Source organism: Macrobrachium nipponense, chromosome 25 (genome assembly GCF_015104395.2).
Source record: "Macrobrachium nipponense isolate FS-2020 chromosome 25, ASM1510439v2, whole genome shotgun sequence".
NCBI lineage: Eukaryota > Metazoa > Arthropoda > Malacostraca > Decapoda > Palaemonidae > Macrobrachium > Macrobrachium nipponense.
The window spans coordinates 76801147-76815996 of record NC_087214.1 but is presented as its reverse complement, the minus strand read 5'-3'; positions in this window follow the sequence as shown (position 1 = coordinate 76815996).

Here is a 14850-nt window from a genome sequence, read left to right as displayed (position 1 = left end):
ATGTGATATTCCAAGGGGCAGAAGGTATAAATAAGAACAGTTTGTGCGTAAATTCTTAGAAATCATGCACCCATTCGACGCTATGAAAAGTATTAGTACTATATGATACTTAATTAGGGTAGTTGAAGCTTACTCTGTTTCAGTTGCACTATATTTCACGAACAAAACCGCGGGTGTTCATGATAATTTGTAATTAGTTAAGGATTTTCTGACTTTGCATTGTAACGACTGGGTCTGCTGTGTAACTTGGAAACGAAAAATACGTTAAAGCAATAATTGTTATTAGTATACCAATGCATTATGATATACATATCCTAAAAAGGCATAAATAATTCAAAGTTTTGTTTTCATGGACACACTCTCTCTCTCTCTCTCTCTCTCTCAGGATAAAACTAACCCTTTGATGACCAGGTCAAGGTTAAGCTCAGATCTACATTGGTTGAAATCTGACTCGGTACAATATAATCAATGATAGGCTTTTGTATCTGGTTCGAAGTGAAGACGAATTATTGGTGCTTTGCAATTTCATGGACCAACTTCTATAGTTTCTGTTTTCTCAATTTCAAACTTAACTCGATATATACCTTACTCTATCGTGCTCGTCTCTTACCTCTACCTGGTCTCTCTTCCACAACGAAATTACATTTCTCCTCCAGTACTTCTCTAATAATTGCTTTCTCCTTCTAGATCTTTTATAGAATTTTAAATAAACTACTCAATAAAAGGGTTTCTGAACAGCCTATTAGTTTTTAAGGTCCCCAAGCTCCCTCTTTATGCCAGTTTCCCGTATCTGTTTAAATGATAATTTTCGAAAAGAGTTTACCAAGACTGTGCATAGATATTTTTGGAGCCGTAAATCTAAAACTTATTCCTAAGAATCCCAAGACCATTGGCTCGATCTTCAAGTTTAAAGATCGGCTCTGCCCTTTGATGACGTCGGGATGTCGTTTATGAATACACTTGTCCCAGCTGTAATCTGGGAAAATATGTTGGATCTACCCGGCGTCTTCTCAGGGTCGGGGCCGATTCCCATCGGGGCGTTAGTTACAGAACTGGGTGGAAATTATCTAACCCTGAAACATCTTATATAAGGAAGCACACTATTTAATGTAAAGCTACAGTCAAATACGAAGATTTTAAAAATTATTGGCCAAACAAGGGAACCCAACGAACTGTTGATTTTGGAAACTCTGAACATCAAACTACGAGTTCCAATTTCTTTAAACAACCATTCCTCTGCTGTCCATTGTTTTTAGCCTAATTATTCTGTCATTCCTTGTGCCTCTTGACGTTGTTTACTTTTAGTGTGTTTTTATCTTTGATGCTGAAAGGTTGGTTAAGTGTTGAGCTGTTTTTGGCTGTGGTTTTGTGAATATAGAATTTTACTTTTTATGATATTTGTTATTACTTTTATTTTTGTGTGTTAATTTAGCTGAATATTTAAATGTTCTTCTCGTCATTTTAAGTTGTTTGGTACTTCTGGTCTGTTTTAATCAAGTATGCATGTAATTTAAGTATGAGAGTTGTAATTTTACCATTAAACTGATTTTACTTTTCAACATTGGATCTTGTGATCAGCTCTTGTTTTATGTTAACATATAACTTTATTTTGTGAGAAAAATCCCTGAAGATGTGGCGATGTTGTCACGAAACGTAGGATTAAAGCATAATGTGAATCTCTTCGTGTTCCTTGATCTTCTTTGACATATATATATATATATATATATATATATTATATATATATATATATATTATATATATATATATATATATATATATCACATATCTACACAAGTGGTATGGCGAGAATAGAGAAATACACGCAAAATGTTAGACAAAACCGTAAAACTTTCTCCAATAAGTTCATTGTTTTATTTTGATGATCAACCTGCCAAATATTGCTTTCAATAGGGCCTTTCTTTAAACTTGCTTTTCTTGAAGCTGACGAAATTCATTTTTCCTGGTATGGATTGTCTAGAATCTTGAGGTAGAAGTAAAGACAGCCAATCATCGCTTCCCACGTCCTGTGATACGTTCCCTTCCCTGGAGACGAGCTGTTTGTTTGCTACGCCATTCCACTGAAGTGAGCAGAGTCCAGAGGAGCTTCTGAGCCAGTCAGCTGAAGGAGGCAACTCCAGGCAGTCGGAACAGGCCTCCTTACTGTCTTTTCTTTCTAAGTGGCGTAGTTCACAGACAAGACCGTTACTTCATCTAAACTGGTAAGAAACTTAATTAAATCTGAGGTTTTTGAGAAGCTTAAAGCAAATCCTACAGGGTTTTCTCAAAAACTCCTGTTTTTATAGCTCTGAGACAATCAGAATGCACTGTGGCTTGTGTGTGCTAATCTTCATAGATTGTTGGACTCATCATGATCTTTAATTTTATTCACCCATTAGATTTACATTTGAAAATAATAAAATAAAAATTAGTACATTAGTTTCAAAAACCTTATTTAAGTCTGCAATGGCATCTGTTTTTTTTTATATCCTTTGGTAATAGTCATGTTTCTATTTCTCATAATTAAAAAGTAGTAAATTCAGGATATTGCTATCCAATCATTTCACAACTTATTAAATATTATGGAGTTGACTCGTGACTCAAGATTTCTTGCTTGAATTCACCCAGTATCCTTCAAGGTTTTATTCTTATTCATTTTCCCTCTTGAGACAGAGAAAATGACGACTCAGTCGAGCCCTAGCCAAATTTAACATATTTACTTTCTAGGAATTAATGTATACTATATTTGTCAGATGCCAACTTTTTGTGTCCCTCTCTTTCATCTTTATTTCTTCATCGTGTCTTGTCGTTTTCACTCACTGTTATTTATCAGCATTCTTTGTCTCTGGCTTCATCGTTATCTCACTGCCAAAGAAACTTGTCATACTGAATATACCGATATTAATTTCAACACAAAATAAGCAACATTTCACCTATTGATCCGATCAGTAAAAATTGACCAAAAAACCATATTTGATATAATAAGAAAAGTATTTCAGGAGTTTCACCGAATTCTAAGTTATATATTATTAAATTGGGCAATCTAGTTTCTATTAGAAAGCTATCTAAGGCCTTGTCCACACTAGCAGGCACTGCCCGATGGGCAAACACTGTTCCTATAATGCATTCCATTATACTGACAGACAGAGTATGGAGCCAGAACAATACGATTGTCAGGTTACTGTTTCAGAAGCGAGAGAAAATATAAACAGTTGGAAGTGCCCGGCGGGCATGCCCGCGGGTGTGGACAGGCCAAGACTGCAAGCACAGGCTTTGGTTTGTTTGCTCAGTGAAGGTACGTTGGGATTAGATGCGTGGGTAAAATTTTGCCTGTCAAACTACATATGAGGTTGTTTCCTTTTAGTTTTTACACTAGGAGAGATGATAGGAGAATGAAAAGACTACATTGGAATCTCACGTGACTTGGCTCGAATCCTGCCAAATAGGTGGAAGCTTTTCCATTTATTCCTTTCTTAGATTCCATGGTTAATATTATTATTGACTATCTTAACCTGACAACAGTGATCATTTTTTTAGCTCTCCCTCTTGTCAGAGGGAGTTGTCTTTATTAATGGTAAAATTTTTATTTTATTAGTTGAAATCCGGTTTTTAAGAAAATGTTATGATTGTGTTAGCTGAAAACGATGCAAATTCTCAAGAAACTTCTTTAAATAACTGTGTCCAAAGCTTAACATTCTTTATCTATTATGCGACGGACATTCACACAAAAAACGTTAGGTGTTAGTGTTACTCTACTTTTTGTACTTACAGAATCGGATCATATGGGTTATTCGTCAAATATCCAAGTCAAATGAGACTGTCAAATTTTAAGACGAGTCAGAATTACTCGTGAGTCTTTCCTTTGTGATGTAATGAATTATATACTCTAACATTGGGCTTGAGCTGTTGTAATGTTACCATTAGCCTCATTATTCCATATATCCTGCCATGTAATGATTAAATAACATCTGTAAAACCCATTATAATCACCATTCCGAATATCCTCGTGTGATCTTGGCATAGTACTTGCACCTTTGGCTGTTTTATTGGCTTATTCTTTTCCCTTAACGTCTACGGGTCAGAAATGCTGAAAATTACAAATTTCTGTGACAGTGTATTTTCAATAATTTTAATGGCTGTTCTTACCTGACATATTCTGCTGTGAAAACAGAAGTATTGTTAGGCAAGGACAATGTGACCGTCGAGTGGTATGGTTGTAAATCTCATGCCTGGTGAAGATTTGGATCCATCTGTGTATACTGCATAGTATGAACCATCATTGCCTGTTGCATAATTTTTAGATGCTCTGGGTTATATGTATAGATTTTATGTAAATATTTAATGTGTGTGCACAATGAAAGAAGGAGGTGGTTCTGTTATTGTAAAAATTTAGTATTTGTTGACTCCAAGTTTATTGGGTATGACTGTGAAATGTGGTGAGTGATCATTTATTAATAGATCTCTTTGATCAAAAAGGATTTTTCCGCGAACCACTTGCCCAATATTAATAAGTTATGATAAAGACTTAGGGATGGTTCACCACTTCCAACTCTGATAGAAGAGCTTCGGGAGGATTTAAAAACTCCAGTGCATAATCTGGCTCCTTCTTCATGACCTGAATTCAGATTTTTCAAAGTTGTATCTGAGGCTGGACTGTACAACTGACATTCATAGCCTGTGATAGATTTGACAGTTACTTTATAAGGTATAATGGCTTTTATATAAACGCTGTGGCTTTCCGACTTGTGTGTGTCGAATTTTGTGTGCCTATTGGGTTTGTGATAATCTTCAATCTCTAGGGCGCTCTCTTCATGCTTTCCAACTAACATTTCAACAAAAGATACTTGTTGTGTAAAACTGGAAACCTACTGATGAGGCCCATGTGTCTACCTTTATCATAGCATTATCTATCACACATTCAACGTCCGTGCAAATATTATGTAAGATTACACAGTTTTTGACTACTGATGCTACTTATTGCTAGATTAAAGAGGGTGCTGCTACGACCTCGTTTTCAAGAGGGAAGTTTTTGAATGAATATCACCAACTAGCACCTGAAAGAAAGTGATGGACTGTCAATTCAAAGAAATATGAAATTGGGCTAATTTCGTTAATGTCCACTTGTGATAGTACGTATATCATATGTGGTTTATTATCTTAAATGCTACATTCCTTTGGTCAGGTACTTTCATCTTTGTTTTCTCAGTTTTATCTGTTATACGATTAGTTTTATTTTGGTTACTTTTTGGGGTATGAGTTGAAACATAGGTCTTTTGAACCCTCTTACTTTCAGATCAGTTCTCTATCTTTTCCCAAAATTTCAATTTCTTACAATGGGAGGGGATCTTGCCCTTTAAATTTTGTTTGGTTACTTTTAAATGTTTTTCTTTATTTTCACTGTTTCGAATTCTATAGATTTCACAAACTTCACTACATAACTGTATCTTAAGAGTTCAGTCAATTTCTTAACTGGTTTATATTCATTATTGGGTAATATGATTATTCCCTGAACACTTCAATGTATCATGTTTCGTTACTTGCACATCTGAACTATCCATATATTGTATTGCATGACAACTTTTGAGTGATTTTTGTTATGCCAAAAATCACTCAGAGTTAACCAAAATTTTAATTTTCTTTATCTAAAAGTTATGTCAGCTGTTGAATGTCATTTTAGCTAGTAATTTTCAAGTCTTAGCGAGTAATATATTGGGTACTGACTTTTTGCTATTAAGAACAATGACCATTTCTGGTTTCCACTCAGATGATTAAAATGAGTCAAAGGATTGTTTTCACCTCAAAAGGTTTTATATTATTTCTGTCTCTTTATTTTTTACTACCCTGAAAGAATCCAATTGAAGAATTAAAGGTGCACCAGAGGTGGAAGATTGCAGATTCATATTCACGGTATGCAAAATATCAAATTTATTCTGGTTGAGTTCCTTCCTTCCAAGGTCCCTTCATGGGAAAAGCTCTGGGAAATCAGACAGAATGTGCACCTTATCCTCAATGTCTTTAGGGGTCGTCAGTTCGTGGTGTCAGTCCTAGCATGAAGGGGACGTTTTGATATATAAAGTTCCTCCTTGCTCGACCACTTCAGTACTTCAATTTCACAATTGGAGACATACCATCCCTCTCAACCTCCATTAAAGTTTCAAGAGCAGAGTTTTCCATAATGCAACGCATCTTAAAGAATCTTTTCACCGTAAAGTCTGGGTTGAAATCTGAATGAATATTCAATTTAGCCTCAGTTCCTCAAGAGGCCTCAGCCCCTCGAGATCAGACCAGAGCTGATGGCGAAGTTTGATGTAAAGCTTTCTGATGATAACAGATCAGTGTCAAACTTTCAAACTTGAAAAGCACACCACAAATGGAAGAACATCTATTTCCAAGAAATCCACATACAGTTTTGGTGCGTCATGCTTCCTCTTCAATAAGAAGACTCAAAAACGCAACTAAAATTCATTATGAATTGTAATTGGGTTTAAGTGCTTTCACACTGGAGAAGCATGAAACCCTGGAACGGTATGCAGATTTCTTAAATTTATTTGTTCTATTTGTGATGTATCGAGTTTCCATCACTTGGGCGCATCGGGTACTTGAATTCTACAGACGGAGAGGTATGTCATCCCTCTCCACCTCATTCCAAGCTTCAATAGTGGCATTTTCCATAATACAAACACTCTTAGTCTTCATCACGGAGTTTGTTTTTGACAGATGAAAAGACAAATCAAACTGTTACTATGAGAGAAAAAAAAAAAAGGCCTCACTCAACTTTTGCAAAAACAGTCGAGATGCAAGATTTCCAAGGGCCTTGATGTCTACCGTCGCCAAAGCACTGATACACTGTTGTATCAGTGCTATCCACTAAGTCCCTAAACAGCAGTAATGGGTCAAGGGTCTGGGGCTCTAGGATTCGAGACTAATAGTGATATACTGATAAGCATATCTATAGAGTGCAAGGAGGTCGAGAAGTTATGAGGTCACATTAACCAATAAAATGCTTATTACTAATGCCCTTTCTACTATCAATTTCAACAACTCCAGTGTGATATATGTGCGCTGTTTAGTATGTAATCTATGTAATCAGATATACAGACAATTTTTTTAAATTCACACAAGGTCATTGTAATAGTTATTATTACTGTGATTACTTCATACTGAACCAGGTTATCATGGCTTGCAATGGGAGAGGAGGAGTTTCACCCACAAGGGGATTTGGATGGGTCACTGTCTTCTTGGTAATGCTACTTCTTCCTAAAGACGCCTTTGCCAAACTCCCGGTTGCTTTCGAGATCGGACGAACTCTTCCACAGCACCTCATTGCCCTCAAGGAGAACCAAGTCTCCTCATCATGTAAGTTGACATTTAGACATCTATTAAAGAAGTTGATTCTAAATAGCGCTTTCTAAAACTGTAACGATTTTACAGGCAAAAAATAAATATGGTAAGTCCTTTGCTTCTGAGAATTATTTGCCTCTCAGATGGTCAAGTATACCCTCTGGTATTTCAGCATTAAATCTAATCTTTGATTACCTTTATAATTATCATTAATATAATTATTCCAACACCACCTATGAAACACAAACCAAAATCAGAAAATAGTTTTTCTTTCAACATTGACAATTATTGGTTCTCAATGGATTTTCTGAATGGAAAAGTATTTTGTCATCCGCAATTCTTCCATACCAATAAATAAGATTTATGTTTCTCTCGAAAACCTTAGTTTTTATAGTGCTTTACATATTCCACAATACCACCTGCATAAATTGCTTCTTAAGCAGAATGAATTTGTCTAAAGTAAATATTAGAGCAGGTCGGTAAAATTTTATCATAAAAGCAAGAGACTTTACACACTGTTAGGGGATGATAACAGGACTATATTTAGCTATAGGGGCATCTCAGATTTGACCCAAGGATGCTTGGGGAGCCATTTAAAGAAAAGGCTGCCGCATCCCAGATGCATGTGTTATCACTCTGCATATTTTGGTTCCTTGAATCATGAACACTCTTTATAGCTCACCAAGCATGTCAAAACTTGTTTATACCATGTATATGCACTAAACTAGATCATAGTTATGGATGAACTACCTGAAAATAAGACAATTTCTTGGGCTGCATTCCATGCAGACAGTCAACCTACCAGTGTAGATGAAAACAGTGTGGCCACTTTTTCTTTGCTACCACTTTTCTGTGAATCAGCTCATTCAGAAGCTATGATCTGGTACTCAATGGATTTAGTTAGAATAGCATACCCTCAACCCTAAGCAAGTTCCGTCATCACAAGGGATAAACCTCTGTGTGCAAGCAAAGAGCTGAAACAAGTCTTCAGTTCCAACTTTGGGGCTTGGTACTACAACTAGAAATGATGGTGATGTTCTTTATCCGGGCTGTTCGTGAAACAAACTTCCTGTTATACACTGAAACCCTTATATGCTTGTTTCTTGGTTCTTTGCCTTGGATCACACCAACTATGCAAAGTGGATTCCACTACACTTGAGAGACATGGTGACACTGAAAGACTGCCATCCAAATGTATATATTGAGTTTTTGTTTGGAAACTTCACAGTCAAAAAGGCAGCATGACCATTCTCTGCTATTGCCATAGACCAGGTGCATGAACAAAACGCAGCTGTGAAAGGTGAGGGTGGAGCAGCAGGGATCACTGAGAATCCATCGGCCCTGAGACGGTGGATGGTACATGGCCCAGAGATGGCACAGATAATACAAGTGTTTGAACCATCTATGGACTCTAACAAGAAGACCAATTTGTGGCCCCATGAACAGAACATACATAACCAGCAGGCACTTTATAGAGATGTCAAATCACTAAAAGATGTCATTGAAACCATTGGTAATCCGTTTTGTGACAGTAGTAATGATTTACTTACATTAGATAGCAATGACATTGCTGACCAGGCAGTCATTGAAACAGTAAGGAAGGTAGAACAGTGTAAGGACCAGTATACCACCTTTGTGAATGAAACGCTTGTGTCACAACCAAAGCACATTTTTTATCCCATCAAAAAGAATAACCTTCCCCACTTCAAACAGTCTCCTGCTCTAGAAAAATCCAAAGCAAAATTGCAAGTATGCTCCCTGAAATGACTGCTCTCTGTTCTCAAGGCTGTATGTTGTTTGTCAGATACGGGATGGTGATTTAGACAAAATTTTTCTGCATGAAAATCAAGTATATCCACCATTCATTTCACAAATTGGTAAACTGAAACTTGGGAGAAAATCTGATCTGGTAGAGTGCTTGAACGTATGACAGCCTCACATGATACAGTTACTAATCCTGATGTAGAGGTTACCGCTGAAACCTGGCTCAGCCAAAAACTTTTCAGAGTATGCGACTGATGTCTTCTTTCCATATTTTGCCTCACATTTGCAATCTGTTAAGAGAGTTGATGTCATATGGGACACCTATAAATAATAAAGCCTAAAATCATACACCAGAAGTAAGAGGGAAAGGGCATCAAGAGATGTGTGGAGCTAACCAGCAAAATTCCCAGAAACTGGCAAGGATTCTTGCGAAACGACGAGAAAAAAGAAGAACTATTTGCAATTCTTGCTACCCAAGCAATTCTGTTACAAACTGAGTGCCAGATTATCAGCACACAACGAAGATGTCTACTGTAAACTGCCACAAGATGTAACCAACTTAGCTCCATGTACCCACGAGGAGACTGACACTCGAATTATGCTTCATGTGTTTGATGGTGTGAGTTATGGGTTGCTTATGGTACAGGAAAGAATTTTTCATATTTGGCTGCACATGAGATGACAAGTGCCTTTGGCTGTGACCAATCCCTTGCCTTAGCCCTGTCCCACGCTTTCATTGGTTGTGGTAGTGTCTTCTTTCAATGGGAGGGGAAAGAAAACCTGCTGGGAGACCTGGAAAATATTTCAAAATGTGACTGTAGCATTCTGTTCCTTAACAACTACCCCAGACTCCATAAACCAGTGGTCTGAGTCACTGGAATGCTTTGTTGTATTGCTCTATGACTGGTCCAGCAGTCTTATTTAAGTGAATGAGGCTAGAAAGACCAGTAGTCTTATTTAAGTGAATGAGGCTAGAAAGGAATTATTTGCAAGGGGAGAGATCTTGAACACATCCCACCTACCCAAGCAACCCTTCTGCAGCATGTTAAGAGGGCGGTGTACCAGGTAAACTGCAGTTTGACCCTGCACCAACACTACCATCACCAAGCGAATGGTGGTGGAAGCAAAGTTCCACAGGTAACCTGGAACCAGTCTGGACAACACTGCGGAAGAACACCTTTGATTAAGGTAAATAAAAGGTTGTGGTGGACACTGCAAATGCCACAAAGCTGCTCTCAAGTGCACTTCTCTCTGCAAGTGTGATGGACAGTGTGGTCAGGAGTAACTTACAAATATAAAGAGATGTCACTGGACCTTAAAAAAAACAAATACTCATATGTAAATAACACCTACTGACGTTTATATAATACAAACAAACGTTTTCCTATTACAACAGCAGACATGATAAAGTGTATATATAGTGTATGCAATAGGTTTCATAACATAGAAGTGAACATGATTTACCTTTACTGAAGATCAAATGGCTAGAGAGCGGCCATCTTGAAAAATTGCCACCACATTTTATGAAGGGGAATTCTGAGATGCCCGTATAGCCAAATATCTTCCTAAAAGCATGCCCCACATGTTTGCCAAAGCCTATGCTTTTATGATTAAAGGCACAGTTCTTGGACACACCTGCTATACTAAAATATCATTTCTATTTCAGCGAATTTTAACATCAATCATATATAATTATACCACACAATTCCACAGGTGAAAAATAAGAAGCAGGGTGTAGGTCCTGACTGGTTTTGACTTTATTTTCAAATTGAAACCGGTCAGGACCTACATCCTGCTTTTTACTTTTCACCTGTGGAATTGTGTGATAAATGAATCACGTGCTTAAGTCATTATAATCATCATGTAGGTATATGTGTATAACACAGGAAAATAACTGGCAGAAATTCATAGTCGAGCGCTTTCGTCCTTTAACAAGACATTGTCAGGCACAAATGAGGTACAGTTGAAACGAAAGTTACTAGCTAAAGAAAAAGATCTATAATACCAGATGGTTAATTGTCAAAGTTGTAAAAATCAAAGAGATAATCCAGAATAATTGGAAATCACACGGTCACAAATTTCCACAAACAGCACCAACATTCAATGAGAGCTGAACAAATATCGAAAGCTTTATTTGTACATATGAGAGGTCTAGATCATCCTACAAACTGGAGTCAGGCAAGATCCTTAATGCCGCGTAATGGCACAGTTAGAAGGAATATCATTGGAACCTGTTACATCAATTTAAATAATGGAAGTGTTCTGAATTCAAGTCTTAGTTTGTTTAAACTCTATGCCTTCATAATGAAAAAAGTTGTGTAAATATAAGCAACAAAATTAATATATTGAGTTGTATAAATGTTTTTGGAATTTGTATGGCCATTCTTCATACATACTCCTCAATTCGCCATCTTCCTTTTGAGCACTAATTAGGGTTTGCCTATCTGGGAACATGCAATTAGAATCTGTAGCAAAGTCTTCAGGTACATTAACCATAGAGTTTAACGAAAGCTTTTTTATCTGCTTGGACTTACCTTTCTTTATCTTAGGTTGAGTTTTGGTTTGGAAGCAGTTTTCTAAATTTACATCAGCTTCTCCACCTTTGATTTTCTCTCTGGACTGGACATTTACTATAACACGTTCATTAACCGCACTAACCCCCCTACGACCTTCTGATGCCAGGGTGTGCCACTACCTTGCATCATATCATTGTCTATCAACAAATCCACACCACTCACAGGCAATGGCACTAACTACAGCCAGTTTTCAACCTATCAGTTACCAAAGGAGAGATTCCACATAAACTCCTTCCACAGGCAAGAAGATACTGTATCTGGGAAACCACCAAGCAACACATGAATCCTAACCTTTCTTGTGAGAAATCTTTTAGGAGAGAGGTTCCAGAATGCAGGACTGGCAAGAACCAGTGTCCTGGCAGGAATGCATCGATATTACCATCAGTTGCCTCAGGTCCAACTTTCACCATACCTCTAAAGACAGTCTTCAAAATCCTTACCATAAGGCTTGCTCCCTCACTTCTCCTTCAAGACTAGAACGACACTGGCGGCACTGACCTACAATCTATCAGCATAACTGGTTTTAACCGACTTAGTTACTTCAGGACAATGTGACTTAACATGACCTTTCTTACCACACTTAAAACAAACAATGTCCTGGGCCTGCATCGCACCCCTCAAAGGACAATGAAGGAGTTTCTCTACCTTTTATTACTTCCACCTTTTCCACTCCTACTTCCAAATGAGTTTTCTTTTTACCATAATGCTTATTTGACATAACAAACCTGTCTACTGCCTTTCGCTGTCTCATTCACATTATCAATGTTAAATTCTTCAATATGGAGCGAACGTCTTTGGGAATGTTATTTTTAAAATTCCTCCAACAAAATCATTCTTGTAACTCAGCAAATGTAGTTGCTTTCTCTGCAGCCAGCCACTCGTCAAGTTTAACTGCTTTCTGGCCTGCCCATTCTACAAATGTTTGATTAAACTTTTTACGCCAGGATCTGAATTTCTGCTGTAAGCTTCTGCGATTAGCTGGTATACACTTAAAACCATTTTTTTTACAGCCCAGAGTTCCTTATGCCAAGCTAACTGATGAGTTTACTTTTTCAAAAAGCAACATAAAATTTACCAAATCTGACTCGCTAAACTTAGGAATTAGCTTAGTTTCCCACTTATCACCGAACTTAGCCGGAACAGCATCACTCATAGAAGTTTTGTCGGACTTTAACGACTTTAAAGTTATCTCTTTCTTTATCAGCTTCCATAAGAGCTCTCTTTTCAGCCAATATCGCTTTCAGCTTCCATTTGCTCTCTTTTGGATTCTCTCTGCTCTCTTTCAGCTTCTTTCTGCTGTGCTCATTTAGCGTGTTCGAGCTCGTGTTGCTCTTTCATGATATATGCTATGTCAGATCTGACAATCCAAGCTTCTCACCAATGGCAGTTAACTCGCTTAAAGTTGACATCTTGTTAAACTGAGCATTTGCTACTCAACACGAAGAACTATTAAAGTGTCCCCCCGTGAACGAGAGGAGAGAAAAAAAAAATTGTACATATTCACACTACCTCACTGAACATTTGCCATCCTGTCACATTCGCCAATTTGTGTCACGAGTTAGTTAATAACGTTAACTTTCTATGCTAAAGCAGGTTCTTTATAATTTGCATAAAGCCATTACGTATATTAAAAATATAGTATTTTGCACAACCTAAGTACCTTCAACTACCAGTTATAATTTATGTTATTTCTCATGAACAATGATGGCAAAGGACAAAGAGGGAGTATGATACGAAAAAGGAAATATTATAAATATTTATTTACAAAAGAAAAAAAAGTAACTGAATAATATTGGACCGAGATAAGTTTCAGGTTACTGCAGCATAAACTGGATGCTCCTTTGTAATGGAATACTGTTGCAGGTCTAAAAAGGGAGGACAGTTACTAATACCAATACTTTTACTCCTCGTGAAGTTTTATCAACGGTGCTGCAGCTGCAGTAATAATATGAGGGACCAGGTGATGAAACCAAAGATCCCTTAGAAACTGTTCAACGGCTGATATTCTCTCCCGTCCTTTATGTGTCCATCGCAGATGTAACAGATGTTTGAAACCTCCGGATAAGGAACAAGATTGGTATTGAGAACTGATAAAAAACTTGATCGCAGCTGCTCCTCGAAGCCAAACATCCATATAGCAGCAAAGGAAGAACAATCAAATGGGCGTGACAGTGGTATAACCGGTGTTTGAAAACTCAAAAGCAGGCGATGATGTCGAATAAAGGGAGCCACCAGAAACACACCATTGCAGCATTCCAAGGCAAATCCGCTACTCTTAGCAGATAAACTACCGCCTAGAGGCAATCCCAAACCTCTCTAGTGGTTCAGAGGATCGCCTGACTGCAAACTTAGGCTGTTCCCGATAAAAAGTTTCTCTTCCTCCACGTCACCATGTAAAGGAAGAAATTATTGGATTAGAACTATCCTCCTTAACAAGTGCAAAACAATAACAAGCAAACAGCACCCAGTTTACTAACAAGCAGCAAACATACGACTGCGTGGGCAAAAATAAATATATAAAATATATATATGAAGGAACGAAAAATACTTCGGGCGTGATAATACACAGAAACACACACACACACACACAATATACATACACAAACACACACACACACACACGCATCACACACACACATATATATATATATATATATATATATATGATATATATATATATATATTAATATTATATATATATGTAATCTTTATTATATATCAATGTATATATATATATATATATATATATATATATATATATGTATGACTGGTAAAATGTTGTTACAACAGAATTCCATCCAATAAAAGGAGCCCATAAAAAACACCAAAATATAGAGAGAAAAGTACCTTTCTCTCTATATTTTGGTGTTTTTATGTGCTCCTTTTACTATATATATATATATATATATATATATATATATATATATATATGTGTGTGTGTGTGTGTGTGTGTGTGTGTGTGTGTGTATAATATCAGATATTTTTCGCCATACAATAACAATATCTCAGCAATGGTTCCTCAAGGTACAAAATGAGAGTTAATCTTAAGGGCAGTACCGAAGGACTATTTCTAAACAGACTAAGACAAATCGGATGGTTACGCTATTTCATATCTTGACTAGACTGTTCAATTTAGGAATCAGGACAAAGATGGAATTCGATCAGTATTATG